Source organism: Bufo bufo, chromosome 3 (assembly GCF_905171765.1).
Source record: "Bufo bufo chromosome 3, aBufBuf1.1, whole genome shotgun sequence".
In the NCBI taxonomy this organism is placed as follows: domain Eukaryota; kingdom Metazoa; phylum Chordata; class Amphibia; order Anura; family Bufonidae; genus Bufo; species Bufo bufo.
The window spans coordinates 232383388-232403351 of NC_053391.1; the positions used below are offsets into that span (position 1 = coordinate 232383388).

The window sequence follows — 19964 nt, forward strand, 5'->3', positions numbered from 1 at the left end:
AAATAAAATATGGCTCTCAGACTATGGAGACACTAAGGGCTCATTCACATGAACGTGTGCTGCCCATTGCAGTATTGCGGACCGCATTTGCGGATCCGCAATTCATGGGCACCATTCCATGTGCATTCCGCATCACAGATGCAGACTTATTCTCTTCAATGGGTCCGCAAATCCGGAGATGCGGAACGGAAGCACTGAATCGAACACTATGGAAATGCTACGGAGTGCTTCCTGGGGTTCTTTTCCGTGCCTCCGCACCTCAAAAAGATAGAACTTGCTCTATCTTTTTGCGGAATGGACTGGTCACGGACCCATTCAAGTAAATGGGTCTGCGATCCCCATGCGGCTGGGCTATGGTCGGTGCCCGTGCATTGCAGACCGCAATTTGCTGTCCATGGGCACGGGCTTCACACGGTCGTGTGAACAAGCCCTAAAACATGTATTTTTTTTCAAAAATGCTTTTATTGTGTAAAGTAAAATAAATTAAAAAAAAGTATACATTTTAGGTATTGCCGCGTCCGTAAGTACCTGCTCTATAAAAATATCACATGACCTAACCCCTCAGATGAACACCGTAAAAAAAATAATTGTCACCTTACATCACAAAAAGTGTAATACCAAGCGATCAAAAAGGCGTATGCCCCCCAAAATAGTACCAATTAAACCGTCATCTCATACCAAAAAAATGCATTACGTTAGCAATGATGGCCAGTTCGCCGTGTTCGCCCGCGATCACATGTGGGCTGCCATCTTAACTCACAAGTCCGGCAAGGCACAGGTAAGTCCTTACCTGTGCCTGCGCCGCGAGCCGGTCTGAAATAAATGCGGTCACCGGGAGCAGGCCGTTCCGAGAACAGCTGCCGGGGGCCTTCATCGGGCTGTTCTCGGAACTTCCTGCTCCCGGTGACCGCATTTGTTTCAGACCGGCTCGTGGCGCACAGGTAAGGACTTACTTGTGCCTGGCGGGACTTGTGAGTTAAGATGGCAGCCCGCATGTGTTCACGGGCGAACACGGCGAACTGGCCATCACTGTATGTTAGTACAATAAAAAGGTATCCCTGCATACCGCAATACTCTCGTATTTTGCAATCTTATTTATATATACTTATTTCTTTTTTTTTCAGTAGTATGAATAAGTCGTGAAAATGATTAGTGCCCCCCCATTTTTGACTGTGGTATCTTATGTACCCCCCCTATATATTGTTCCTAGAATCACCACTGCAGATTCATGATAGCATAATAAATGGCATGCAAATTGAAGACAGACTGTCAATACACCTGTTTTGTTGTTTTTTTTTCACAAAAAAAAGGCGAGCTTATGTATTTTGCGGTCCGCAAAATGTGGATCCGCCAAAAATATGGATGGTGTCTGCATTGCATCGTTTTTTTTTGTTTTTTTTGCGGATCCATTATAACAATGCCTATTCCTTTCCGCAAAACGGACAAGAATAGGACATGTTCTATCCTTTTGCAGACGTGCGGAATGGTTCTGCAAAGAATGCGGATTGGATGCAGAGCAAAAATATGGTCATGTGCATTATGGACCGAAGTAGTTCATGTCTCCGTGGTTTTGTTTTTCCACAAGTGTAAAAAAACACATTAAGGGCTCACACACGGCTGTAGCATTTTTTGCAGTCCACAAATTGCGGATCCGCAAAACACAGATACCGGCTGTGTGCCTGCCGCATTTTTTGGAACGGAACATTCTGCCCTCTATGGAACTGTCCTATCCTTGTCCGTAAAACAGACAAGAATTGGCCATGTTCTATTTTTTTGTGGGGCCGCAAAATAGTCATACTTTTGCGGCCCCATTGAAGTGAATGGGTCCACATCGGACCCGCAACAAATGTGTATTGGATGTGCACCAAAAATGTGGTCGTGTGCATGAGACCTAAAAATAACTCAATAGGTACATGTGCTATCTGTGATGCACTGACATGTGAAAGAGTCCTTATTTTTCATTTTTTCTTCACACGTGTGAAAAGCAGTTGTCAAATGGATGCAATTCTGGTGGGAAAAAAGCCTGCCAAGCGCTGTATGGAGCCGCAGGCTCTGAGTGGCTGGCTGCAGTGCTCGTCTTATGAGGAGGTTGAGCGAAGTGCGCGCATGCGCACTTCGCTCAATGAGGCTGATTCTAAATGTCCGCACGGGCGCATCAGGCACAGGCCTGTGCGCACGCGCGGGATCTTTGAAAAGGAGGAGGGGGCACTGAGCGAGAGCCGGAGGCGGATTTCTTTACATTCAGGCGGCGCTGAAAGGATCAGGGGAGGAGCTGGGCACCAACGGCGGCGGCGGCGGGCGGCGGCTTCAGACCTTCAGAAACGCCCTGGGCACCTTATCCACAAGATTGACAGGTTAGATAAAAGGTATTTTTATCAAAACGAGACGGCGAATTTATGTTATAACAACACCTTTGTAATCACAAGGGCGCCATGGAGAGAACAATACTTTTAAAAGGGGGGGTTAGAAAGTGGTGACAGAGTCCCTTTAAGTAGAAAAAATTGTTGCAGGTCACTTTTTTAAACTGGCTGTGCGACTGTGTTTAATAGCACAGACGATTTCACGTGTGTTCGGCAGTTGGGTGGGACAGGGGCATGTAGGGGGGCTTGTCGGGGTATGAAGGCACCTTTACATTGTTTCACATATAGATAAAATATGAGTCTGGGACTACACGGTGAAGTGTCACACAACCACAAACATTTTTCAAACTTGCTGTTATATGACAATTTTAGAGCTGTAATTTGGCAGTAAAAACACAGCCAAGTCCCAGGTGAGTTTCATTGTGGTCTATAAAGTCACGCACGACAATCGACCACTAATCCAACCCAAATCTTTGCGACTGTCACATCGCGGTTCATGACTCCATTTGTATATTTGGATATGGAAAAACATTATCAAGTTTATCTGAAACTTTCAAAAAGTACTGCCCCAAACAGATCAGAACTCGGCAAATGTGGACTGAAGAGCCTGTTACCAGAAAGTCTCGGGGACACGTGAAAGGCTCATGCACACGAACATGTGCAGGCCATGCCCGTATTGCGGCCCACAAACAGCAGGTCTGCAATATACGGACACTGGCGGTGTGTGCAACGTATCCCGGATGCTCATTCACCCATTCACTTGAATGGGTCCACAATCCGGAAGATACGGACCAGAAGGCCGCGGATGCACTATAGAGCGCTTCCATGGCATTTCGGTCTATGCCTCCACACCACAAAAAAAAATATAGAATTTTATTATTTTATTATATTTTTTTGCAGTGCTGACAGATCGGTGCCCGTCACATTAACTACTGAAACCTCACCTGTTTTGGATGCTTTTGTCTCTTATCCAACTATTTTGATCTTTTTTTTGACTAAGTGTGCACTCCGTATTTTGCAGTACGGAACAGTTGGCCCTTCATAGAACAGTACTATCATTGTCCGTAATGCGGACAATAATGGGACATGTTCTATTACTTGGCGAAACGGAAATTAGGACACACGGAAACGGAATGCACACGGAGTAACTTCCATTTTTTTTGCAGACCCATTGAAATAAATGGTTCCATATGCGGTCCGCAAAAAAAAAAACGGATGGACACGGAAAGAATATACGTTCGTGTGCATGAGCCCTAATTCAGAAGATTTCTAACTTTTGCAAATTTTTTCCAGGTGTGCCTTTTTTTACGCCTGAATTTGTCGCAAAAACAGGATAATTTCTATGCCACCCCAGGGCTGGTGTACTTTTCTTCAGATGTTTTAAGTGGTGAATTGTGACTTTTTTTTTATTGACATGTGACTTTTCTCCGTAAAGATTAGAATCTTTTCATGCACAAATAATTAGACCAATCTAAGTGAATATGAACCTGTCTAACTGAAAAACAACCACCAGAGGTCAGACTATTAGAAATACACCTGGTCTAATTTATGACCTGCTGCACGACTTTTAACAAATGCTCGGCAAAAGAATGACAACCAAATGAAATACGCCTGAAAAACCGGCAAGCTTGGTAAGGCCTCATGCACACTGCCGTTCCGTTTTTTGCGGTCCGCAAACCGCGGATCCGCAAAAAACGGAAGCCGCCGTGTGCCTTCCGCAATTTGTGGAACGGAACGGGTGGGCCATTGTAGACATGCCTATTCTTGTCCGCAAAACGGACAAGAATAGGACATGCTATATTTTTTTTTGCGGGGCCTCGGAACGGAGAAACGAATGTGGACAGAACACGGAATGCTGTCCGCATCTTTTGCGGCCCCATTGAAGTGAATGGGTCCGCACCCGAGCCGCAAAAACTGCGGCTCGGATGCAGACCCGAAAAACGGTTGTGTGCATGAGGCCTAAGGCTGTGTTTATATTTCAGTTATTTGATCTGTTATTTCCATCAGTTATTGTGAGCCAAAACCAGGTGCGGGTCAAAAACACAGAACAGGTGAAAATCTTTCCATTAGGCTTCATGCACACAACCGTATGGCTTTTTCAGTATTTTGCGGTCCGCAAAAAACGGATCCTCAAAAAATACGGATGACGTCCGTGTGCATTCAGTTTTTTACGGAACAGCTGGCCGATGATAGAACAGTACTATCCTTGTCCGTTATGCCGACAATAATAGGACATGTTGTATCTTTGGACGGAACGGAAATACGGAAACGAAAGGCATACAGAGTACCTTCCTTTTTTTTGCAGATCCATTGAAATTAATGGTTCCGTATACGGAACGCAAAAAACGGAACGTAAATGGAAAAAAAAAAATTTGTGTGCAAGAGGCCTTAGACCTTATCTCTCAGTAGGCTTCACTATTGGTTTTGGCTCACAATTAGGGCTCGTTCACACGAACGTGTGAAGCCCGTGCTGTGCCCAATGCACGGGCACCGTCCATGGGGCAGGCACATGGGGATCGCAGACCTATTCACTTGAATGGGTCCGAGATCCTTCCATTCTACAAAAAGATAGAGCAAGTTCTATCTTTTTGCAGTGCGGAAGCATGGAACGGAACCCCATAAAGCACTCCGTAGTGCTTCTGTAGTGTTCTGTTCCGCACCGTTCCGCATCTCTGGATTTGCGGACCCATTGAAATTAATAGGTCCACATCTGTGATGCGGAATGGCCACTGAACGGTGCCCGTGTATTGAGGGTCCGCAATATGGCAACGGGCATCACACATTTGTGTGAAGGAGCCTTAGGGCTCTTTCACACTTGCGTTGTCCGGATCCGACGTGTACTCCATTTGCCGGAATTACACGCCGGATCCGGAAAAACGCAAGTGAACTGAAAGCATTTGAAGACGGATCCGTCTTCAAAATGCGTTCAGTGTTACTATGGCAGCCAGGACGCTATTAAAGTCCTGGTTGCCATAGTAGTAGTGGGGAGTGGGGGAGCAGTATACTTACAGTCCGTGCGGCTCCCGGGGCGCTCCAGAATGACGTCAGAGCGCCCCATGCCCATGGATGACGTGATCCATGCGACACGTCATCCATGAGCGTGGGGCGCTCTGACGTCACTCTGGAGCGCCCGGGGAGCCGCACGGACGGTAAGTATACTGCTCCCCCGCTCCCCACTACACTTTACCATGGCAAACAGGACTTTAGTGTCTTGGCAGCCATGGTAACCATTCAGAAAAAGCTAAACGTCGGATCCGGCAATGCGCCGAAACGACGTTTAGCTTAAGGCCGGATCCGGATTAATGCCTTTCAATGGGCATTAATTCGGGATCCAGCCTTGCGGCAAGTGTTCAGGATTTTTGGCCGGAGCAAAAAGCGCAGCATGCTGCGGTATTTTCTCCGGCCAAAAAACATTCCGGTCCGGAACTGAAGACATCCTGATGCATCCTGAACGGATTTCTCTCCATTCAGAATGCATTAGGATAAAACTGATCAGGATTCTTCCGGCATAGAGCCCCGACGACGGAACTCTATGCCGGAAGAAAAGAACACAAGTGTGAAAGAGCCCTTAACTGATGGAAATAACTGATCAATTAACTGAAGTGTGAACTCACCCTAAGGCTAGGGCTACACAACGACATGTGTCGCACGACAATTTTTATGATGATCCAAGACTGGACTGCAACTGTCGCAGTATGTCGCAGTGTGACTCCATAGACTATCATCATAAAAATTGTCGTGCGACACATGTTGCAGTGTAGTTGTGCCCTATGTGTCGTGCAGCCCTAGCCCAGGCATGGCCAACCTGAGGCTCTCCAGCTGTTGTAAAACTACAACTCCCACCATGCCCTGCTGCAGGCTGATAGCTGTAGGCAGTCTAAGGCTACTTTCACACTAGCGTTCGGGGCTCTGTTTGAAGGGTCTCACAAGCGCCCCCGAACTCATCCGTACTGCCCCAATGCATTCTGAGTGGATGCGGATCCGCTCAGAATGTATCAGTCTGGCAGCGTTCAGCCTCCGCTCCGCTCAGCAGGCGGACACCCGAATGCAGCTTGCAGCGTTCGGGTGTCCGCCTGGCCGTGCGGAGGCAAACGGATCCATCCAGACTTACAATGTAAGTCAATGGGGACGGATCCGTTTGAAGTTGACACAGTATGGCTCAATTTTCAAAAGGATCCGTCCCCCATTGACTTTCAATGTAAAGTCTGGACGGATCCGTCGGAACTACTTTCACACTTCTGAACGGATCCAAACGTCTGCATTATAGGAGCGGATCCATCTGTGCAGACAGCAGACGGATCCGCTCTGAACGCAAGTGTGAAAGTAGCCTAAGCATGCTGGGAGTTGTAGTTTTGCAAAAGCTGGAGAGCTTCAGGTTGGCCATGCCTGCCCTAGCCTAAGGGCTCATGCAAACCAACGTATTATACGGAACCATTAACTTTAATGGGTCCACAAAAACAACAGAATTTCATCCGTATTTCGTGGATACATACTGTAGAAATGCTATGCCCAGCCCATATTGCTCATGTGTTTGGTGATTAATAAGTTACTGTTTCCGATCCGCAAAAAACTGATCAAATATGGAAACCATATGGACATGTTTTGTGCAATAACGGAACGGAAGAGGACTTAAATCAGAGAAAAAAAACCTCAGGTGCGGAACAATGGATTAGTGAAAAACGGACCGCAAAACAACAACGGTCGTGTGCATGAGCCCTAAATGTGCCCCTCGGTGTCAGTCAGCTTATGTAATATGCAGTAAAAATGGGGCATGTCAATAACTGGTTTCTACAAAGAGACTCTTTGTCGACCACAGTCTATTATCCTAATTATGCAGAGGGTCTGTGAAGGGGCGGGGGCCTTATACCTCATCAAATAAATCCTCTGCAACATGAATTCATGAAGAGACAGAAAGGAGCTCTACAGAAGGCAAGGAATCCTCAGCTCTCTCATTAGACCATGGAACGTGAGACATCCTGTGGAAGGAGCCCTCTGTCTCTCTCATTCTCTGGGGGTGGTTTTCTGTGCATATACCAGATTGGAGTGGTCCAAGCCCTCCTTGACCTGGCCCCAGAAATCTTGAAGTCCGCACCACAGGTGTATGGATCATCAGCGGGGTGTCTGGCTGCAGCTGCTGTGGTCTTCAATGTCGATCTAGGTAAGAACTGCATGCGGTTTACACTTTGATGTTACATAATACTAGGTTATTGGACTTCATTCTGACACATTAACCCTTTCTTCTAGACTTCTACATACTTGTTCATGTGAGGGGCACACAGAACATGCTGTATGTGCTTTGCTTTACCTGTGAAATGTGTTTCTTGGGTGTTTTCAAAATGGAGTGTGTGTGTGACTATTTAACATGGTAGTGTCTAAAGTTTGGGTTATCGAAGAATCGCGTTATGGTCTGTGATTATATCTCCTCCTTCATGGCACCATTTGGTAGTGCAGTAAAATACAGAATTTCCCAAGTTTGGAGCACTTGGGGTATGTTCACACAGTGGTGTGTGGCTGTGTGTTTTTTAACAATGTGGATTCTGCGCAAAAAAGTGCGTGTCAGGCCACGTGCACATATGTGTTTTTCGATCCACATTTTGCAGATCCGTGATTCAGTTTTTCTGTCTGTTGTTAAAAGCTGAGACTTTTGCCAATATATTCCTGTCAGGAACACATCGGAACCCATCATGCACCACGTCACGGTCACTCAGCGTAGTGGTAGGACCTCTTGCCATGCTAACTATGGTGTGAACACGGTCTGAAGGTGATGAAATCCAGCTCGCAGCCAAGCTTCCACACAACCACATATCAGAACAACTAGTGCATATTTTTTTTTCTGTGATTTATATAATTACATTTTCATCCGCACAATGCTCCGTTTTGTGTAGGATGACTTTGTGGTGCATGTGGACTGCGCCGGCATCCTCCATTGTTTGCTGCGGTCCACATGCGGTGGGACTGCTCCCCCAATGAGAAACACGCTACAGTGTTTGGGGTCTGAGCAGTTCCACTATATTTCTGTGATTTTGTCTGTTGTGCATCCGTTCTGCATGGCCGCAAAAAGTCTGTTCTGTTTTTGCGGTCTGTCATTGGCATTCTGTGATGTTTTACAACAACAGATCTGCAAGAACGGATGACATCCGTGTGTGTTGGAAACCAGCTATTTTAGAGCTAATACAACTGGATCCATTCAGAAAGCATGCTGCCGGTTGTATCACCCTGACGCAAGCATTTTTGCTGATCCTGCAGAAACGTGTGTGTGTGTGTGTGGCCAGGAGTGGATTTAAAATCAAGTAAAGCTGAGTTCACACTTTTTAGTTATTTAGTCAGTTCTTTCCATCAGTGTTTGGCCTCATGCACATAACCGTATTGGGGCCTGCAATATGCAGGCACTGGCTGTGTGCTCCCCACATCACGGATGTGGACCCATTCACTTAAATGGGTCCGAAATCCGGAGGCACGTACCTATTCAAATTGAATGGGTCTCAATCCGTCCCGGCGGCGTTGTCCATGCATCGGGGACCACAAATTGCGGTCCCCCCAATGCATGGAATGGCCTTGTGCATGAGGCCTTTGTGAACCAAAACCAGTAGTGAAGCCTAATCAGAGATCAGGTGTAATGGAAAGATCTGCACCTGTTCTGTGTATTTTGACCTGCATCTATCTGGAAATTACTGACCAGATAACTGAAGTGTGCACACAACCGTTGTTTTATTCCGTGTCCGTTCCGTGTTTTTTTGTTTTTTTTTCTGCTGACCCATTGACTTTCAATGGGTCCGTTGAAAACTCGGCTAATGCACCGTTTGTCATCCGTGGTTCCAGTCCGTCAAAAAAATATAACCTGTCCTATTTTTTTCATGGAAAACGGTTAGCGGACGCATTCAAGTCAATGGGACCGTGAAAAAACGTGGAGGCACACAAGATTGTCATCCGCGTCCGTTTTTTTGTTCCTATCATTTGCATGGCAAACTTGACTTGGACTTTTTTGTTTACTTTCCTTCATGTCTGGTGATCCTCCAAAAATAAAGGAAGGCACACGGAAACGGATCACGGAACAACGGAACCCCATTTTGCCGAACGGAACACAACAACTGTCGTGTGCATAAGGCCTTAGGCCCCTTTCACACGGGCGAGTTTTCCACGCGGATGCAGTTCATGAGGTGAACGCATTGCCCCCGCACTGAATCCGGACCCATTCATTTCTATGGGGCTGTGCACATGAGCGGCGATTTTCACGCATCACTTGTGCGTTGCGTGAAAATCGCAGCAAGCTCTATATTGTGTTTTTTTTTTTGGTTTTTTTTTTATGCAGCGCAGGCACCATCAAAGTGAATTGGGCTGCGTGAAAATCGCAAGCAAGTGCGGATACGGTGCGTTTTTTTTTTTTTGTTTTGTTTTTCCCCGCATGTTGCTAGGATGAAAGTCTATTCACTGTATTTTCCTTTTATAACATGGTTATAAGGGAAAATAATATCATTCTTTAATACAGAATGCTTAGTAGAAGGTCAATTGAGGGTTAAAAATAAAATAACTCCTCCAATTGATCGCACAGCTGCCGGTGTCCTTTTCTTTCTTCAGGATCTGTCAAAGGACCTGTGGTGACATCACTGTGCTCATCACATGCTAATCACCATGGTGATGTACCATGTGATGAGCACAGTGATGTCACCACAGATCCTGAAGAAAGAACAGGAGACCGGCAGCTACGTGATCAATTGGAGGAGGTGAGTTAATTTTTTATTTTTAACCCTCAATTGACCTAAGAATTCTGTATTAAAAAATGCTATTTCCCCTTATAACCATGTTATAAGGGAAAATAATAAAAATTTACAGAATACTGAACCCGAACTTCTGTGAAGAATTCCGGGTTCGGGTCTGGGTACTAAAACATGCCGATTTTTCTCACGAGCGTGCAAAACGCATTAAAATGCTTTGCGCTCGCAGGGGAAAAAAAAATCACACCTGTTCCCGCAACGCAAACGCATCTTTTCCCGCAACGCCCGTGTGAAACCAGCCTAAGGGTTCTGGCTGGCCCGTATTCTGGGTCCGCAATTTACAGGCCTCGGCCGTTTGTGCACCACATCATGGATGCGGACCCATTCACTTGCCTCCACACTGCAAATAAAAAATGTTTTAAAAGTGTAAAAATTATATTTTCATGTTGAATGGGTCTGCGAAAACCACACGGATGTTGCCTGTGCATTGGGGACCGCAAATTGCAAGGAATACCAAGCACACCCTTAGGCAAAACATGTGTCTTGCGGTCTGCAAACGCTCATCCCGACCGTGTGCATTTTGCGGAGTGCATATGGCCAGCCCTAGGATAGAAATGCCTATTCTTGTCCGCAATTGCACGGTGTGCTGCCCGCATCTTTTGACATTTCTATTAAAATGAATGGGTGCGGAACGGATGCGGATCCAAAAATATGGTTGTCTAAATGCAGTTTTTAAAGGAAAATCGGAAGTGGGAAAAGTATCAAAAACCTGCATGTGTGAATTTACCCTTAAGGGTAAAAGAGAGCCAAGCCCCATTGCGGAGACAGAGCATTAACATGATTAATAATGCTCCATGCCTCTCTGACCTTTTTACTACAAAATCACAGTGACAACTTTATCTCACAGATTTTTGTAGTAAAAAGGTCCGAGGCATGGAGCATTATTAATCATGTTAATGCTCTGTCTGCTGTCTGGAACGGGGCTTGGCTCTTTCACGCAGCGGATTCCACGCACGGCATCCGCTCGTGTGAAACGGCCTGAAACTGTAACTTGGAGGTGAAGGGTTCTTTCTCGCACAAGCCAAGATGAATTCTAAATGGCAAAAACTAAGAGGCTGTGTACATGTGAAGCTCTGCAGCAGGTGTATTACAGGGGCTCAGGTTGGATGATAAACCTGGTGCAGGGATGGACACTTTCTGACTAGTATACATCAAAAGGAGGCATAAAATTTCATGTGAACCCACCCTTTTTTCCGTCAGTTAAGCCTCATGCAGATAGATGTCTGTGGAACACGGTCCGTGAGATACCGGACTGGCATTGCAGGAGTGCACAGCGTCATAGCAACCAATGATGCCGTGTGCTCCTGCAATGCCAGTCCGGTATCTCGCGGACCGTGTACCATGGACGTCTGCATGAGGCTTTATTGTGAGTCAAAACCAGCAGTGAAGCCTTCAGAGATCAGGTGTAATGGAAAGATTTCTTCCTGTTCTGCGTTTTTGTCCCGTCCCTGGTTTTGGCTCACTATAAGGCCTCATGCACGTGGCCATTTTGGTCTGCATCCAAGCCGCAGTTTTAGCGGCTCAAATGCGGACCTATTCACTTCAATGGGACTGCAAAAGATGCGGACAGCACTCTGTGTGCTTTCCACATCCATTGCTCCATTCCGTGGTCCGCAAAAAAAATATAACCTGTCCGTGTTGCGGACAAGAATAGGCAGTTATATTAATGGCTGTCCGCGCCATTCTGAAAATTGCGGAACGGACGCCATCTGTTTTGCGGATCGCAAAACACACAACTGTTGTGTGCTCGAGGCCTAAAGATGTGGAAATATTTCTGATACATAAATACTGTTCAATATTTTCATCAGAAATATTGCAGTTGGACATAAGAAATAAAAAATTTGGTTCCGTATATACGGTTCGCAAAAAAACAAAACGGAATGAAAATACGTTCGTGTGCAAGAGGCCATATACTGATTAGTTATTTCCCTCAATTTTTGTGGCTTTTGGAGGGCAAATTTTCCTGAAATGGTTCTTTGGTACCATGTCACATTTGAAGAGACCCTGAGATACCCTGACACTGGAAAACCCCAAAAAGTGGCCCCATTTTGAAAACTAAACCCCTCAAGGAAATTATCAAGCAGTGGTGGATGGTGAAAGGTAAATATGTAAGCCCCCTTTTGGCACACACTATGAGCATTTTTTTGGTTCCTTCCCTTTCTTGCTGTTTGAAAGACCTAACTAAGAGATGAGCGAGATAAAAGGGAGTCTGTCACCAGCATTTCACTTTTTTAACCCTTCCCACAGCTCCCTAGCATGCTTAGTTAATAAAAACGTTACCTCTGGCATCAATCCTGGACTTATAGAACCCTCAAAAACGATCTTTATAAGATATGCAAATGAGGGCTCACAAGTGCCCAGGGCGGCGTTACTCTCTTAGGTGCCCTGCTTGCTCAGCCTTCTCATTGTGTCCCCCCCCGCCCCTTCCTACCCTCTGCCCGCCCATCCTTTCCCTCTGACCGCCTTTGTACTAACTTGTTATGCTGCCGATATCCCGCGCCGGCGCACTCATTCCTTTGGCCAGCACATGCGCACTGCGATGCCCATTCCTTGTACAGCATCACAGTAACTATTGTGCATGCGCCGGCTAACGACGCCGATTTTTGTGTCATTAGCTGGCGCATGCGCAATAGTTACTGTGATGCCGTACAAGGAATGGGCATCGCAGTGCGCATGCGCCGGCGCGGGATATCGGCAGCATAAGTTAGTACAAAGGTGGTCAGAGGGAAAGGATGGGCGGGCAGAGGGTAGGAAGGGGCGGGGGGACGCAATGAGAAGGCTGAGCAAGCAGGGCACCTAAGAGAGTAACGCCGCCCTGGACACTTGCGAGCCCTCATTTGCATATCTTATAAAGATCGTTTTTGAGGGTTCTATAAGTCCAGGATTGATGCCAGAGGTAACGTTTTTATTAACTGTAAGCATGCTAGGGAGCTGTGGGAAGGGTTAAAAAAAGTGAAATGCTGGTGACAGACTCCCTTTAAGTTGACGAAGTGGCATTCAATCGGAATTTCAGGAAAAACTCGATTCGCTCTGAATTTCCTCACGCTTCGTGGTAACGAATCAAATTTTTTTTCCTAAAATGGCTGCTGCATGTGTTAGGACATTGAGCAAAGAATTCTGGCATTACGGGTGATCCCGCTTTCCCAATCAGCAGCCAGCCCCTGTGATGTCACAGCCCTATAAATACCCTCAGCCATTTTGGATTCTTCCATTTTCCAGTGTACTTAGTGCAGGGAGAGATATCAACAGGTGCTAGATACAGTGCTAGGAAAGACTTTATTGTGCTGAAAAAATGATTTACAAGTACAGGGAAAGATTATTCAATCTATAGGGAAAGGATAGGGAGTCATCATCTACACTATAAAAGGATATAACAAAGACAGGTGCACTCTGCGGTCTTACTAAGCCCTCAAACTGGTGTTAAAATTGAGAGATTAGCCAACATGTCCTATGTGAGGACAGGACATGACATGTCTGAGCCCGAGCACCGCGCCAAGGTTTCTCAAGTAGCTCGGGACCTAACGCTAAACCTACCTGGGCCGTGGGGGCAATACCAGGAGCCATCAGGCGAATTACAGGAGCGCAAGGTCCGACTCAAAGCAATCTCCCAGTAACCTCCAGCATGTGACCATGCATACAATGGGAGGAGGCAGAGAGCTCTGAGCCCCACCCAAGACTGGCTGATATAGCCCGGGCCTCACATGTACACCAGAATGCTGCCTGTAGATGGAAATAATGGCACATTCAGACTAGGAGTTTCTACACCTCCCAAAAATTCAAAATACAAACTACAAATTGGCGTGGTATTAAAAAGGGCGTGCTCAACCCCCATATGCAGTGGTGCATCTATACCGCGGGGGGGCAGATCCTGCACTTGTGGTCTGCTGCTAATGGCAATCCCCAGCAAAAATGCATACAATGCAGGATGCCTGCAGCAGACCACAAGTACCTATAAAAGGAGAACTGGATGCAATAGGAGAGTGTACAGCCTGGGTAATAGGAGCAATTCTATTACACCTTACTGCTCTTATTGGGGATACAAATTGCTATTACACAAAAGCAGAAGTATTACACCCCAGAGTGGTGTTACCACTCATGCACCCTGCTACTATCTCTTGGGCTAACACCAATGCCATCTATGTATTTTTGTCTAGGTCCTCCACAATGTGCATTCCTAATTCTGTTATGCAACTGTTCATATGTAATGTACCTGGTTCACCAGCAGGTGGCAGCAAACACGGCAGAGCTGTAGTTAGAAAGAATGGAAGTTGCCATTCTATTATCGCCCCCCCCCCCTCAGCAGAGAAGTGGGCTAGCCTTAATTCCTGACGGAAGAGTGGGGACCAGTTAGTCTAGTTTTACCCCCGGGAAGGGTGTGCGTGGGCACGTCTCTGCTGGACGCGCCAATGCCAGCCAGAGCACCCTAAGCTCTGCTGGCCATGGAGGCAGAAGCTTGAAGCCAAGAGCATAGTCCCCCGCCATAGTGGGGTCAGAGAAGGACTGCTGTGGCCACTCTCATTGCCACTAGGGACTCCCAACCGCTGCAGCAACAGCGACGAAGACTCCCAGTCCCTCTAAGGAGCACCAGGCCACCTGGCAGGCGAATTTTACCACAGTTGCCCCTGACTACTGGAGTAGCAGAGCCAGAGAAGCGCCAGTCTGTAGCCATTATCGCTGCCACTACAGAAATCTTCAGGCCTACTGCTGCTGTACAGCCTGGGCCCACCAAACAGGAGCACTGCCCTGAGGTGTGCGAGGATAAGGAGGAATCCACTGATAATGCCCCATGCACTCCGGAACCACCAAATAATTCAGAGCTCCTTGCTATGAAAGACCAAGGGTCTATCATTGCCTACCAGGAAAAAGCCAAGGATTGCAGAGCATCCTCCAGAAGAGGGTGATCTTCCAATTAAAGTCCTGCCACCAGGAGATCGCAGATGACGTTTCTGCCAGAGGGGCAGCTACATTGGGCACTAGAGCTAGCGGTGACGGCGATGAGGATGTCGCACAGCCTAAAGAAGGACTTTTGCACCCTCAACTATGGGACCTAGGAGGAAGACTTCCAGCCCCTCTTGTAAGTGACCTCATGCTGTGAGGAGAACAATTCATTGGACAATGTGAGCCACATCTTGGACTGAACTTGAAGGGTGAGAACTTGTTGGTCCATCTATCAGTTTTGTTGCCCTGTTTTACCTCTTGCCCAGAAGAGCACCGATTGTTGTGTATTTTTTATTTTATTGGCTGATGGAGTCTATCTCCAGCTTGTGCACATTGGAGCCATACCTCATGTGGACTACAAATGACATATAATGCAAAAAATAAATAAATAATATATATATATATATATATATATATATATATATATATATATATATATATATACAGGGCCGCTGATAGAAATCATGGGGCCCCGTACAGCATACATGACGGGGCCCCCTTCAGCTCCACCCCCTGATCCCTCCTTCAGCCACACCCCTGGCCCCGCCCTTGGCCCCTCCCCAGACGCCGCCTTGAAACAACATGCAGATTTGTCTACAAGTGATATTTATGGCGCTGGGGGGTCGTCTGTGAATGGCGCTGTTATGGAGGGGATCTGTGGATGGCACTGTTATGGAGGGGATCTGTGGATGGCACTGTTATGGAGGGGATCTGTGGATGGCACTGTTATGGAGGGGATCTGTGGATGGCACTGTTATGGAGGGGATCTGTGGATGGCACTGTTATGGAGGGGATCTGTGGATGGCACTGTTATGGAGGGGATCTGTGGATGGCACTGTTATGGAGGGGATCTGTGGATGGCACTGTTATGGAGGGGATCTGTGGATTCAGATTGAGGAGGGGGGGGCAGTTTGTCACTTGCCTAAGGCCAGGGTAAGGGGGGCCTCCCACCCAGGCTGTGCACATTAATCCTGGCTGATCGATCGCTTCTGGCCTGCTGCTGTGCTGCCTGCAGTGACATCTGAGTGATGAGAGTACTGATTAGTTTTCTCCTAAAGGAGCGGGTATTGACTGGTCTGGTCTGGGGCTGCTGGGCTTAGTTATCACTGACTATGTCACCGCCACCGGCGCTTCCACCAGGCGGGTTAGGGCCCCCGGACCGGACTCACTCACTCAGGGACACTCACAGTTCACAGACACACACTTTAACTGGTCTGGACCGGACCACCAGGACCCTGGTCCAGTCGGATGGTCCAGCTAGCCACGCTCACCTCAGCACAGCAGACAGTCTGGCAGGCAGCCGCACTCGCAGGCTCAGGATAGGAGGAGCCGAGGAGGGGAGCTCTCAGCCAGGAGAGGAGGCGGAGTCAGTCAGTACCGGCGGCTGCACACAGCTTCCTCTTTCGTCTTCTGACCTCAACTGAAGCCACTCCCCCTCCCTCCTCCTACTTAGCCTGCCCTGCCCTGCACAGTGCGCGTCATGCAGGGCCTCGCCTCCGCCCCATGTGAATCTGATTTCACCAGCTTGGGGCCGCGTTCTCCTGGCTGAGGGGGGCCCCGTGGGCCCCCCTGACTTAGGGGCCCGGTCGCAATTGCGACCGCTGCGACCCCTATAGCTACGCCACTGCCGGGCCCCCCTGCCAGCCGGGCCCGGTACAACTGGGCCAGCTGTACTGGCCTATCAGCGGCCCTGTATGTATGTGTATGTGTGTATGTATATGTGTGTGTGTGTATTATATATATATATATATATATATATATATATATAATTAGATTGCAACGTTACAAGCCTGCACCCAAAGGATAGACTAAAACGTGTACCTGAGATCTTTGATTTCCAGTGTGACATGTGGTATGTTGACATTTTTTGCACTAAAGTTCTAAGATTCTGCAACGTTCAAGCACTTTAGCCCATTGTATGGACTCTTATGGTTACAACAATGTGACCTCTTATGCACTTTTTGAATGGCTAACTTTATACTGTTAGCATCATTGCTTTATTGCTCATATGGACTGCCTCTGAGGACGCTGAATACTAATGGTCCCACTTTTCCTTGTTAGTTCAGAAAGCCTAGGTATTATATCGTATTTGCAAATGCCCTTAACCACTTCCCATCTGGGCCATTTGCCCCCTTCCTGACCAGGCCTAATTTTGCAAAACTGACATATCTAACTTTATGTGGTAATAACTTTGGACCGCCTTTACTTATCCAAGTCATTCAGAGATTGTTTTCTCGTGACACATTGTACTTCATGATAGTCATAAATTTGAGTCAATATATTTCACCTTTTATTTATGAAAAAACTAAATTTCACTTTCTCTGCTTTCAAAGCAGAAAGTGACACCTCATAAAATATTTATTACTTAACATTCCCCATATGTCTACTTTATGTTGGCATCATTTTTTTTTTTTTTAGAAGCAATTCTTCACATTTTTAAGAAAATTGCCAAAACCCACTTTTTAAGGACCAGTTCAGGTATGAAGTCACTTTGTGGGGCCTACATAGTGGATACCCCCATAAATGATCCCATTGTAGAAACTACACCCCTTAAGTTACTTAAAACCGATTTTACAAACTTTCTTAACCCTTTAGGCGTTCCACAAGAATTAAAGGAAAATGGAGATCAAACTTTTAAATTTCACTTTTTTGGCAGATTTTCCATTTTAATCCAATTTTTTTCTTTAACACATCTATGGTAAACAAATAAAACTCAGTATTTATTACCCAGATTCTGCGGTTTACAGAAACACCCCACATGTAGTCATAAACTGCTGTATGGGCACACAACAGGGCGCAGAAGGAACTCCACATGGTTTTTAGATGCCATGTCCCATTTTGAAGCCCCCCTGATGCACCCTTACAGTAGAAACTCCCAAGAAGTGATCCCATTTTGGAAACTAGGGGATAAGGTGCCAGTTTTATTAGTACTATTTTTGGGTACATATGATTTTTTTTTTTCGATCATTCATTATAACACTTTATGGGGCAAGGTGACCAAAAAATTGGTTGTTTTAGCACAGTTTTTATTTATTTTTACAGCGTTCACCTGAGGGGTTCAGTCAAGTGATATTTTTATAGAGCAGATTGTTGCAGACGTGGCGATACCGAATATGTCTACTTTTTCTTTTAAGTTTTACACAATAGCATTTTTGAAATAAAAAAATTATGTTTTAATGTGTCCATGTTCTGAGAGCTATAGTAGTGTGTGGGTTTTTTTGTTTTTTTTTTCCCCCCTCACTGTTGATTTCTCCTGTAACTGGGGCTGACATAGTAGCCCCAGTTACAGGAGAAATACACCCCCCAGAGAGGCTGTACAGCCTCAGTGCAGGGCTGATCGAGGTCTCTGAAAGACCTCACACAGCTCCTGCACTCTCCGGTTCCAGCGGTCACATGACCGCCGGGCTGGAACAGGAAGCGCATAGCGCTTCCTGCTCTGTATACACAGCGCTCGGTGATCTAGAAGGCAGGGACACCTGGCCTCTTTCACACGAGCGTGACGGATTAGGTCCGGATGCGTTCAGTGACACTCGCACTATTTTGCAAGCAAGTTCAGTCAGTTTTGTCTGCGATTGCGTTTAGTAGTTCAGTTTTTTTCCGCGCGGGTGCAATGCGTTTTGATGCGTTTTTCACGCGCGTGATAAAAAACTGAAGGTTTACAAACAACATCTCCTAGCAAACATCAGTGAAAAACGCATTGCATCCGCACTTGCTTGCGGATGCAATGCGTTTTTCACGCAACCCCATTCACTTCTATGGAGCCAGGGCTGCGTGAAAAACGCAGAATATACAACATGCTGCGATTTTCACGCAACGCAGAACTGATGCGTGAAAAACAACGCTCATGTACACAGACCCATTGAAATGAATGGGTCAGGAGTCAGTGTGGGTGCTATGCGTTCACTTCACGCATTGCACCCGCGCGGAAAACTTGCTCGTGTGAAAGGGGCCTAAGGGCTGTTTCACACGAGCGGATGCCGTGCGTGACATCCGCTCCGTGAAAGAGTGCCAAGACCCGATGCAGACTGCAGAGGCACGGAGCATTAACATGACTGATAATGCTCCGTGCCTCTCTGTGATCTCTTTACTAGGAAATCACAGTGACAACTGTGATTTCGTAGTAAAGAGATCACAGAGAGGCACGGAGCATTATCAGTCATGTTAATGCTCCGTGCCTCTGCAGTCTGCATCGGGTCTTGGCACTCTTTCACGGAGCGGATGTCACGCACTGCATCCGCTCGTGTGAAACAGCCCTAAGGGTTGCCCTGCTGTCACTGACAGCAGGCAACCCGATCAGTAGCTGCACGATTAGCGTGCAGCTGCAGTTTCTGAACGGACGTTCTGGAACGTCCATTCAGAAATAGAGAACCACCTCCCGGACGTTTATAGTCAACGTGCGGTGGTTAAAGGGTAACTGTAATTATTATTTTTTATTTGCTAGTTTATTACAGCTAGGCATGTATACTGAAAGAATATTTATCCCGTCTCAATGCACCGTGATTTCATCCTTTGTCCCCAAAGACAGACGTCTGGAGAACATGTCAGTGACACAAGCAGTATGATGTCAGTAACAGTTCTATTTATTGATTGGTTGTACTGGCCTTATATACATCCATGCATACATACAAGAATAGCTGCAGCTCTCATTACAATAATAGCAGTCCCTTATAGAGACAGGCAACTCTCATTATAATAATGCTGACTAGAAACTTTTCCTTATACAGAGAGGAGGTAAATGTATATATAGTCACCCTTCAATATGATGTCACCCAACCTCCTGTCCTTCATACAGATCATACAGATAATTCTTGTTAACCCTTCAATCCCCTCTTAAGTCATGAATATGACTTATCTTTTCTCATAGAGAGGTAAGTAGCATATGATTGTCCAGGAT

General features: G+C 46.5%; 1 protein-coding gene across 1 annotated transcript in view; it reads left to right on the top strand.

The window, feature by feature from the left end:
- Nucleotides 1-7224: 7224 nt before the first annotated feature.
- Nucleotides 7225-19964, top strand: part of LOC120995057 (omega-hydroxyceramide transacylase-like) — a 95590-nt gene continuing 82850 nt past the window's right edge. Inside the window, exon 1 of the mRNA XM_040424030.1 lies at nucleotides 7225-7518. The gene's annotated coding sequence lies outside the window, so the exon portion shown is untranslated. The remainder of the gene's footprint in view (nucleotides 7519-19964) is intronic.